The following is a 12,383-nucleotide window of genomic DNA, read 5'->3' as shown; positions in this document are numbered from 1 at the left end:
AAGGAAGGAAGGAAGGAAGGAAGGAAGGAAGGAAGGAAGAAATGAAGGAAGGAAAGAAGGAAGGAAGAAATGAAGGAAGGAAGGAAGGAAGGGAGGAAAGAAGAAAGCAAATTTGAATATATCATACTTAGATTGACTTGTGTGTTTATCTTATTACAGAAACTGCAATAAAAGAATTGTATCTTGAAGAAGGTTGGCTTTTGGGTGAATTTTATTTTCTTTATACTCTTCTACAGTGCTTAAATTTCTTATATGATTATGTAATATATATGTAATCAGAAAAAAATTCTCCAAGTGCTATATTCATTAAAACATTAAAATACAAAGGCCTGAATTTCATTTCCAAATATGCTGTGACATACTTCCCAATAAGCTGCTTGCATGTTTGACTTGCAGAGATAACAGTGGGCCAACATTTCTGTAGAACTTAATTATATCTGTGCCATTTTCAAACTTCACACTTATCCCAGCACTGACAATGGCAAAGGCATTCTCCTGACGTTGGGTCAGCCAGAGTCCTGACACAAAGTGCCACTGGAAATAGAAAAACACTCAGAATATTCAATATTCATTTCCATTGTCTGCTGTATAGCAACTCTGATGATTAAATATAATAAAAATGATCCTGTGAATAATGTTGTTGACTATAGTGTTGAATGTATGTGAGTACTGGTCCATGTGCTTTATAGGTATTAATATATTATCCTCATAACAACCCTAATTACTTCTAATTTACTAATGAGGAAACTGAGAGGTTACATAACAAGTACAAGGTCATACAGTAAATGGAAGAAATGGGGTTGAAATCTAAGCAATTTGGCTCCAGAGTCTATGCTTATCTACTTTCAACTCTGAGTCACCACGTGTGGCCTCAGACACATGACTTAAACTGCTTGGGTCTTAATTTTCTTTAAAATGAGAAGGTTGGGTTTGATCAGATGGTGCCTTTGGGGCTGCTGAGAGGGGTAAGAGAGAATCAGGAGGTGTGCTGCCTCTTAGGATGAACTGCCACACCTCCACTTTTAACTGTTTTAGTTTGGTGTTCTGTGTAAATTTCATGTGAATAAGAAGTTTTACTCTTAAACACACGCGCGTGCGCACACACACGCACACACACACACACGAAAACCACTGGATTAAATGGTCTTCCAAGCACTTTCCAGGTTAAGTCTCTCATTCTAGGTTAAATCTCATTGCTAGTGTGAAACAGTAGAGCCACAAAGTAGGAACGTGTCTGTCTTTGTGGTCAGCATCTTGGTGGCAGTATGGGTGCCACCATGAACCCTGTCAAAGATAAAACATTTTTGTTATAGAAAGCAAAAGTGATAAAGGCATGGTTGAGACACACTTGATCATGTTTACTCCATTGTACTGATTGATGGGGACTTTCCTCCCTATTCCTGCTGCCACCACCCTCATCATGCTCACCTGCCTGAATTACTGCATTAGCTTCCTAATTGGTCATTCACCCTTCAGTTCATCCTCCAACCAACTAACCCTCTATTTTTCTCATTAGATCGGTATTCCTACAATATCACTTTCATTCAGATTTCACCTTGCTTTAAAGCCTTCAAAGATGGCTGTCTGTTAGAACATGTACAAGTTCCTTTATGGATGCACTTGGTGATGGAGCTGCAGCCTCCCTCCCAGCCACATCTCACAGGGCTGCTCCAGCCACCTTGCCCTGTTGCCTGGCCTCAAACATGCCATTCTATCCAGTCCTCACCCCCAAGCTGCCATCCCACATTGAATGAGCACCCACTTCTCTCTATGATCTTTGCTCTATTCCAGCTACTTTCCCTTCCTTTTGAGCAGCTCCAGGGCAAGGCTCTCCTGTCACCAGAACTACCCTGACTCTTCGTGCACACATTTCCTGTCTGACACAATTAGCTATTTTCTACATCAACCCTGTTCTTTTACATTTAGAGACCTTTGAGGACAGGACCCCACGTCTTTTAAATACATGTAGTATCTTCTGGATTTAGCACTGCCGTGGCATTAGAGTGGTAGGTAGTTAAGTAAATAAAGTTTTATTTAAACTATTTGGTTAATAAATGTTGATCAATTTGGAAGTATCTTTCTAATAATAATGAACTTTCAGTTTACCAGAAATTTGCCATACATGAAAATAACTATAATTTTGCTCAATCTTGGGTAAGATGCATATTTATCTGGAACAAAAATTCTACTCCTCACACAAAGGGCTCTCTTTTGCAGAGATAGGGCCCACAGAAGTGGGTTTTCCTTTTTTCTTTTTCTTAAATTTTATTTCAGTATAGTTTACACACAGTGTTACATTAATTTCAGGTGTACAACATAGTGATTCAATATCTCCATGCCTTATGCTGTGCTCACCACAAGTTGTAGTTACCTTCTGTCACCCTACAACACTTAAAATATCAAGAAATGTTTTCCTTTTAATTTCCTTTAAACACAAAAGAAAAAATGAATATAATAATGAATACATAACATTGAATGCAACTTGGGTTATATTCATTTTTATACCAAAAAAGTAATATTTTTTAAATTTTCTTTTATTTTTTATGGAGGAAGGGACCCACAAAGGCAAAAGTGCTTGGGGTCCACAGAAGTCACAATGTGGTCCTGATATGAAAGCAAATCAAATGGTCCTCTGAGAATTTGCCTCTTCCTGTGAGCAGCTCCAGAAGTCTCCCAGGGTAAGCCCAGCTCCCTCAGGGAGGACAGTGAGTCAGGGAGCCTTTACTTGAGGAGAGGGGGTGGAATAGAAACAGATAACATAATCTCTTCTGATTTAAGACTGGCTTCAGGTGATCTCCCAAGGAAATTGCTGTCTAAAGGAATCTGCCAGAAGTTTTTCTTTTGGAGAAAATGACCTTGATCAGAATGAACTTATCAAACTGGAGAAAATGAAGCAAGGGATAGTTATGCTACATCTGGTGGAAAGAGAGAGTGAGAGCTGGAAGCCAGGAGATCTGGTTTCTAGTTGCAGCTTCTGAGCTGGGTCACCTCAGGCAAGTCACAGAACTGTAGCAGCTTCCAGTTCCTCATCTGCAGAATGACAGGACTGGACCAGATAATCTGAAAAGTCTTTTCTGGTTCTCAGCACCCAACACACTACTCACATATTTTGGCCCTGAAGAACTTTAAAGCCATTTGGAAACAACTGAATACAATGTAGGTTCACAAATGGAAAAACAGGTCCAGAGGGGTTAAATGATCTATTCAAAGTGCTAAAGCCTGGACAAGGGACATAGGTGGAATGCCTACTATACAGGCTTTTTTTTTCTTAGACAGTTGACAATATTCTCTTATTTGAACTACTGTATTTTTAATAATGTGATTGTAATAAAAAAGAGAGTATCTTACATCAATAGGTCTATGAATAATATGCATTTATTGTTAGTTCATTGAATTTAAATAATTCTCCCTTGGCAAAGCTCAAGCTGTCTTTGAATAAAGAGAGAAGTAATGGGAAATATGGCCCACAATTTTGATTTTCTTTAGAATGTTTAGAATAAGAAAAATTTCCATCTTTATAATACTCTGAAATGAAATGTGCCATAAAGCTTTAAAACCACAGATAGACATCTCATTTTTTAATAATGTTTTGATACTACAATTTGGACTGTGCATAAATGTGGCCAAATAGTTAAGAAAATTGCCTGATGCAATAACTTATCTGATCTACAAGATATAGAACATTTGAAAACAGGATAACTGACTTCTGTTTCACCCTGACACTTGAGGTAGTACAGATATAGCCTATATATTTGGTGAGTCTAAGTTAAATACACTTGGGTTCCTGGTTCATGCTTTATGAAAGGAACTATATAACTGACAGTGATAATTATATAATAGAATGCCTAAAGCTTGTCTCTTACCTTTAGATATCAGATTGATGAGAGCATTTCCTCCTGCTAAAATGGTATTTAGGTCAGAAAAATTAGGTCTGCTCACCACATGTCCCTCTAAAGTCTAAATAAAAAAAGATAACATTTTAAAAGCCAGGTATTTGCCAAATAAGGAATTATGTATACGAGGATCTTGTGCAAGTTTTTAATTCTCTTCTTTGGATGAAAGAAAGATCTGGTATGGTTTTAGGACAGCTAAGTAGAGTCAGACAACATATTGTGCAAGATTCCCATCCCTGACCCCAGTTCAAACTTATTGCTGAAGAAAATGTTCCTTTTCCATGTGCAATAAAGAAGCAAATATCTTTGAGAGCTGACTCTAGTATGAGTGTACAATAACATGGGAAAAGTGAGAGCTAGAGTCTGAGTAAACACTAAAGAACTGGGCTGTGTAGCATTCCCATTCAAAATGCTTGCTGTACTCTGTGCAGTAGAATTCTCTGTTGCTCCAAACTGTTGATAAAGTTGCTTTGGACATAGCCTTGAATGAAAACCTTTGAAGGGAGTTAAGGGGGCAAGGAGATGTTGAGAGGAACAATGTGGTCTAGAAAAAGGGACAGAAGATGTAGAAGGTGAAAACATGTAGTGAACTTTGAGAATCAATAGAAACAGGGCCAGAAACAACTAGGAGAAATGCTCCCCACCAGTCTTACTGAATTACCTACCCATCATGTGTGCAACGGGCAGTGGTTCAAACCAATTAGTCTTAAATTATAAATAATATAAATAATAAGGAAACCTCAATAAGCTAGACAACTGGGGGACATCCATGAACAGACATGTGGGATGTGCATGTTTAGAAACTGACCTCGGGGCAAAGGACTGAGAGGAGGAACAGACATAAAAGAGTATTTTGGAAATGTAGGCTCTTGTTTACTATACCTTGGCTAAGATATTTCATAGCCTGTTAGAACTGGACAGTCCCCTTGGTTGAACTTAATTTTTTTTTTTTCTGAGAGAGAGCATGTGAGTGGGAGAGAGGGGCAGAGGGAGAACGAAAATCTTTTTATTTTTGTTTTTAAGTTTTATTTATGAGAGAGAGAGAGAGAGAGAGAGAGAGAGAGAGAGAGAATTTCAAGCCGGTTCTGCACTGTACAGAGCCTGACATGGGGCTCAATTTCACAAACCATGAGATCATGACCTGAGCTGAATATGAAGAGTTGGACGCTTAACCAACTGAGCCATCTAGGTGTTGAGAGAGAGAGAGAGAGAGAGAGAGAGAGAATCTTAAGCAGACTCCACACTGAGTGAGGAGCCTGACACAAAGCTCAATCCCACAATCCTGGGATCATGACCTGAGTTGAAATCAAGAGTCAGATGCTCAACCAACTGCGCCACCCAGGTGCCCTGCCACTTCTCATTTTGGACACACGCATACATGCAGTGTGATGACTCTCACATACACACACTCACACTCATATTGTAGAGACTTGTTCAACATTGACTTGGGCTTCCCGTTCAGAGTAATGTTTGCTAAGCAGAACAGAACTATATGACTGTCTGTAACTGTGGCTTATTTCATACCACACTAGAGAGCATTCCACCATATTCCTAATCTGGGCTCTGGCAAGTGTCCTCAGATGCTTCAGGAGAGCACAGTAGGTCTTAGTATTCTTTTGTTGCTCCAAAACAATAAGATGTAAGCCATCATTCAACAGGGCCAGGCCACATCCTGCACCTGTTGTCACCCCTGAAAATAAGATAGGGGAATATAAACTGAAGGTGAACTATAACAAGATGTATGGGCTGCCCAGAAACAATCTTTCAAATATATCTTTTCTTTTTATATTATCGCAGAGAAACCAAAAATAAAGATATTTCTGGCAACATGCTTTATTCCCAAATATTAAGTACCAAATTCTTTTTCTCAGTTGTGTATATACAGTCACATATGCCATACATTTTAGGACATACCAACCGCAGATATCAGAAGTTCTTTACTTTGTTAATGTGCAATTTAGTGTTTTCCTGAATAATTGATCAAATTTCCTGAATATTGATCAAATATAGAGATTTCAGTTCAGATTCTATAAGACTTAAAAGAGCATTAAGTCTAAGTGGGAAGCTACCTACACATTTGCATCGCCCATTTGCCCTTCTTCTACAGCCATCTCTTCCTACTGTTTCCTTAACAGAGCAACAAGAATGGACACCTGTCTGTACCTTGGGTCAGTTTTGTTTGCAAGTGTGCTTTCAGGGAATGCTCTGACCAGTGATGTCATCCAGTTCATGCATTCTCAAGGAGGGTAACACCAGCCCCAAAAGGGTGAAAAAAAAATCTTACTTTTTTGGTGGATAAGGTCCTGATATACATATACTGTACATAAACAGATATGTTGTCTACCTATGGTGTTAAAAATTCGTGTAGGGATGACGGGGGAAATGCCTCTTGCTCTGTAGTGAGGCAATAATGAAAAGTTGAGAAACATTAACTTAGTGTTATGAGCTGTACTTCCTCCCCAGTCCCTTCACCCTCACCCCACCCCAACCAAATGCCTCCACACTTTACTTCCAATCCTCTTCTGTACCAGCCCAGACCCCCATTTCTCCATTTCTTCCTGTGAGTCCACTGATATGGACATTTCAACAGGTAAAAAAGAAAATGAATGAGCAGACTGATTTAAGATTAGCAGATCAGAGGGGAAAGCAGACAATTTCTCATTTTATTTCTATTTACTCAATGAGGAAAACCTTACTTAAAAATTTTTTAACTATTTTATTTTATATTTGAGAGAGAGACTGACAGACAGAGAGCAAGCAAGGGAGGTGCAGAGAGATGGAGACAGAATCTGAAGTAGGCTCCAGGCTCCAAGCTTTTAGCACAGAGCCCACTGCAGGGCTTGAGTTCATGACCTGAACCAAAGTCAGATGCTTAACTGACTGAGCCACCCAGGTACCCCAAGGAAAACCTTATTTTAAAGTAGAATTTTTACCTCCCATTATTTGTTATCTATTCAAATGCTGAGTTTGGGTATGTTTCTCAGATTGCCTTATTCATTGAATTATATGGAAGGACAACTTCACTAGAAGTAAGAAACCTGGAATCTAGTCCTGAATTGATCGTGTGTTAGCTGTGCAAAGTTGGGGAAGTTACTTTAGTCCTTTGATTCTTTATCTTCTTTAGGAGGAAAGAGATCCTAACGCTACCACCTGCTATGTCTACCTTCTGGGACTGTCATGAGGATCAAAAGAAACAAAAAATGTGAAAGCATTTGGTAAATTGTGAAAAGAGTGTGAAAAGAAATAAAGTTGTTACAGTTAAATTTTCAGATTTTGTGTCCCAGAAGTTTTTTATGTGTGAATGTGTGTGGGGGTAGGATGAACCTTAAGCAAATTTATGACTCTGGCAAGAACATTTCCTACAGGCCAGCCAGAGTCTTAAGTGTCCTTATTCAGTCAGTCTGTCTCCATAGGTAGACAACCTACATGCATCTTCCCACCATTATGGCTCCTATAACAATGTAGTATTCAGTGACACAGCTGAATAATTCAGTTTGAAAAAGCTCACAGAGGACACATAGAAGGATACATATGTGAGGTAGGATATTCTATGAAATGCTCAAATTAGCCCAGTGCATATAATTATTAATAGCCCACCAACAGCCAGTGAAGAAGAAGGTATATACCATCATCTGTGCTGGCCATAACACATAGTTCTGGAAGCTTAAGTACAGATATGAAAACTGGATGGAATTCATCTCTGAATTTAATGCTGGGTCCTTAAGGAGAAAAGCATGTAAGCCAATTAGAAAAGGAAGTCAATGGGGGGCTAACAGAGTTGCTTACAAATAATCCAGAGTAAACATTGTGACACAAATGACACATTTGCAAAAGAAAACAACAAAGGATTCTAAAGGACATAGGTATCTTAATTAAAATGAACTGCACTTATGGAGAGTTTAAAAAGAGAAACAGAAGTCTGGATTACCTAATCTAGACTAAGGAATATGCTTAAAAACCACCCACCCACTGCAGTGCTCTCCATGATGAGGGGGCATCAAGTATTGGCTTTCAGCTCTAGAAGGTCATTGAGGTTCACAGGAATGATCCAGGTAGTCCTCTCCCCTTGGAACATCAGCCTTCTCTGAAGAGAAACAAAGCCAACAGGTTTTTGAGTAAGGCTGCTGAGCTACATGCCATGAGTATATCCATCGCTCTGGTTGCCCAAATGGCCTGATGGTCATTTTAGCTTTCTGGGGCGACCTAACTTGTGGTGATCAGGAAAGGGTGTCCTTGAGTGAAACTACCTGGATTGCTAATATCCATGTGGGCACCAATGAATAGACGTCATTAGGGCACCTGGGTGGCTCAGTGGCTTTTGTTTTCAGCTCAAGTCATGATCTCATGGTTCATCAGTTCAAGCCTCATGTCAGGCTCTGCTGACAGCACGGAGCCTGCTTGGGATTCTCTCTCTCTCTCTCTCTCTGTCCCTCCCCTGCTGGTGCACATGCTTGCACCCCCTCCCCCAATAAATATATAAACTTTAAAACAAATGAACAAAGCATCATAAAAGATTTCTATCAATAACAACTGTAGAGTGGAGCAAACTCTACCTATACAGTGAGTTTCTGAAGAGGAGGCAAAATGTCTTAGCCTGATTAAAGGGCCAGGTTTCTTGTTTTAGTTCTGCCCTAACAGTAACTCAAAGGGGCCTAATCTTTGGGGATTAGGTGTTTTGGTATGACAAAAATTGCTTACAGGCAAAATTATCCTTGAAAAAAACCTCTTAAATCATTCACTAGGTATACTGTAAATTGGTGGGTTTTTTTTTAATGAAACTCTGTCTTTCATATATACATACATATTTATGTTGTGTATGTGTGTATACTCTTTAAATAGTGAGTCCAAATTCTCACACTCTGAGGGGCAAGTGGGGACTGTGACCTTCTGGGAAGCCAGTAGAATTGTATCCCTTACCTCATGTTCTCTTCTGAGCATAGTCATGGAATAGAGTGATGAGCATACCACACTATTTATATTATTCTTTCTCTCAATTTCTCCCCACTGAGTTCACATGCTCAGTGAAGATATGTTCACTGAAAATTATACTAAAATCACAAGGCTAATAGTAAGAATAATGTAATTCCATTATAATAAGTATAATTTTACAAAATATCTTAAACATATCTCACAGTATAGCTGTGTGACCTTGAGTAAGTTACCTAGACTCTCTGAGCTGAGGATCTTCAAATGAAGGGGTGAACCAAAGCATCTCTGAGGTCCTGGCAGCACCCTGTTTGAAACTATTTATGGTGGTGCTGAACAAATTCATAACAATAGGTTATCACATTGGACACACTTCCAAATTTTAATGTCTGAAACTCAGTCGTTCCATAGCATAATGCAAAAGGGCTTATACCACATCATGTTATGGGACAACAAAAGTAAAGCATCTTACTATTAATTCAGGAGTGGATCTAAGTCCCTGGGCTGGAATTCATTTTCATTATACAGTTTGGCACACACCTCAACAAAACAAAACAAGATACAAATGGAACTCAGAGTTACTAAAAGATGAACAGGAATTTCTAAGTAGGAGACTTCAGAGTCAGGGCCATACCTCTGACACAAAATGGAGGTGCTAGAGCCACAGGGTGCCCCTGAGTAGATTTCTTCCCACCCTCTGAAGACTGTAATGGTTTCCTGGGCAGGTTTACTGCCTCTGGGATCTCTCTTTTGGCATCAGGAACCAGGCTTCAAGCATCTATGCTGGGTCTCAGGTATGATTAACAGATATTTATTTGCCATGAGCATGAAGATGCACCACTGTTTACACCTCTTGTAGTGCTTGTTGGGGGGAGGAGGGATGGTAAAGCCAAATCAAGGCACAAAAAATTGTAATGTTTCTGAAGGAAAATGTTTATATGGTGACTAGCCTCATGAAAATCATGGGCCTGCTAACTTTTGAGGTTTTTTAAGACTCTTTTCTCCCTGAATTCACTTTCTTTTACATCATAGAACAGAAAATAAATGCATTTGGATTTATGTGGCTATTTTTCAGTCAATCCCATCTGAAGTGGAACACCAGATATTTACTTTTTCACAAAAGATCTATCTTCTCCTCCCCCATTTATTTATTTAAATTCAAGTTAGTTAACATACAGTATAATTATTGGCTTTAGGAATAGAACCCAATGATTCATCACTTAATATAACATCCAGTGCTCATCCTAACGAGTGCCCTTGTAATGCTCATCATTACATCATTTAGCCCATCCCTGCACCCAATATCCCTCCAGGAACCCTCAATTTGTTCTCTGTATTTAGGAATCTCTTACGGTTTGCCTCCCTCTCTGTTTTTATCTTATTCTTCCTTCCCTTCCCCTACGTTCAGCTGCTGTTTTTCTTAAATTCCATATATAAATGAAATTATATGTTGTCTTTCTCTGAGTGACTTATTTCAGTTAGCATAATACACTCTAGTTCCATCCATGTTGTTGCAAATGGCAAGGTTTCATTCATTTTGATTATTGAGTACTATTCCATTGTGTGTGTGTGTGTGTGTATACACATTCCATTGCATATCTATCTATCTATCTATCTATCTATCTATCTATCTACCTACCTACCTACCTACATATGCCATATCTTCTTTATCCATTCATCAGTTGATGGACATTTGGGCTCTTTCCATAATTTGGTTATTGTTGATAGTGCTGCTATAAACACTAGGGTGCATGTGTCCCTTCAAATCAGCATTTTTGTATCTTTTGAATAAATGCTTAGTAGTGCAATTGCTGAATCATAGGGTGTTCTATTTTTTAATATTTTGAAGAAACTCCATATTGTTTTCTAGAGTGGTTGCATCAGTTTGCATTCCTACCTGCAGTGCAAAAGTGTTCCACCTACTTGCCAACATCTACTGTTTCTTGAGTTGTTAATTTTAGCCATCTGACAGGTGTGAGGTGGTATCTCATTGTGGTTTTGATTTGTATTTCCCTGATGTTGACTGATGTGGAGCATCTTTTCATGTGTCTGTTAGCAATGTGTATGTCTTCTTTGGAAAAATGTCTATTCTTATCTTTTGCCCATTTTTCACTGTGTTATTTGTGTTTTTTGGGTGTTGAGTTTGATGGGTTCTTTATAGATTTTGGATACTAACCATTCAAAAAGACCTTTCTCCTTGATCCATGCAACGCCTTCCTGATCCTTCCATTCCACAAACAGCTTATTGCTTGGGAAGTAATGCGAAAATTTAAAACAAATTCATCGGTCAATTCATAAAACATCAACCCAGGAACTCATAGTCCCCAAGCCACACGGGAGCTATGGAAGAAGTAACAGAGCATGTCCTTGCCTTTAAGGGCTCTGTAACAGGGCTGAGCAGAGAACAAGCTATTCCATCAATGAACAATTAGAGAAAATTACAGGGAGCGTGCAACCATGCTACAACAGGGTCTCGTTAATGTGTCTCTCAAATCCCAGGGGATTATGAAGGGATTATCCCAGAGGAGGGTGGGGTCAGCCAGCTAAGACTTCCACTAGGAGTGAGGTAACACAAAGTGACAATTAAAAAAACAAAAAAGATAGCCTTTTATTGTAAGAGTGATACAGCATGTATCTTTAATGAAGTCTTGAAACGGCAAACTGCATTTAAGATTTTCTATACACAAAAATTGGAGAGGGGGCAAGATGGCGGAGAAGTAAGGAGCTCCGTACTTGCACTTGCGCCCATACATCACACGGAAAAGATCTGAAGCCACTGGAAACCTTACAAAACCTGAGAGACTGGGAGAAAAAGGATGCAGAATCCACTGAGAAAGCCTTCTAGCGGCTACTTCAAGAAACAAGCCAGAGTACACAAGGTGGAGAGTCCCAAATATCACTACGAATAGGAAAATAAAATAACCAAGGTCCCAACAAGAGAGACCATTCAAAAAACATTCTCTGAAAGGATAGGCCCTGGACAGTCAAAGAGTCTTCTTGGATATAGCAGCGCTCATAGATACAGAGAGCATTAAGAGGTCTTTAAAACCAACGAGAGCCGGAAAGCTAACTAAAATGATGAAACGAAAGAGCTCTCCTCCAAAGAAACTCCAAGAAGAAATGACAGCTAATGACTGCTCAAAACAGATATCAGCAGCATACCTGAACAAGATTTTAGAATAATAATGGTAAAATTAATAGCTGGGCTTGAAAAAAAACAAAGGGGAGATCAAAGAAACTATGGCTACAGACAGAATGGAAAATAAAAATAGGCATGAAGAATTTAAAAATGCGATAAATGAGATACATAATGAATTAGAGGCCTCCAATGCACGGATTGAAGAGGTAGAAAGGAGAATAAGTGATTTAGAAAACACCATTATAGAAAAACAAGAAGCTAACAAAAAAAGAGACAAACTGATCCAGGAACATGAAAGAAGGGTTCGAGAGCTCAGTGATAGGGTCAAACGCAACAATATCCGTATCATAGGAACCCCAGAAGAGGAAGAGAGAGGGAAAGGTGCTGAAGGAGTCCTGGAACAAATTATAGCAGAGAACTTCCCC

General features: G+C 39.1%; 1 pseudogene; it reads right to left on the bottom strand.

Moving 5' to 3' along the window:
• The window catches only part of LOC120220680, a 68,505-nt pseudogene that overhangs the window by 38,288 nt on the left and 17,834 nt on the right, over window positions 1-12,383 (bottom strand).

This window comes from Hyaena hyaena, unplaced genomic scaffold (assembly GCF_003009895.1).
Source record: "Hyaena hyaena isolate Hyena2069 unplaced genomic scaffold, ASM300989v1 scaffold_724, whole genome shotgun sequence".
Lineage (NCBI taxonomy): Eukaryota > Metazoa > Chordata > Mammalia > Carnivora > Hyaenidae > Hyaena > Hyaena hyaena.
This window is presented reverse-complemented; position numbering and strand designations above follow the sequence as displayed.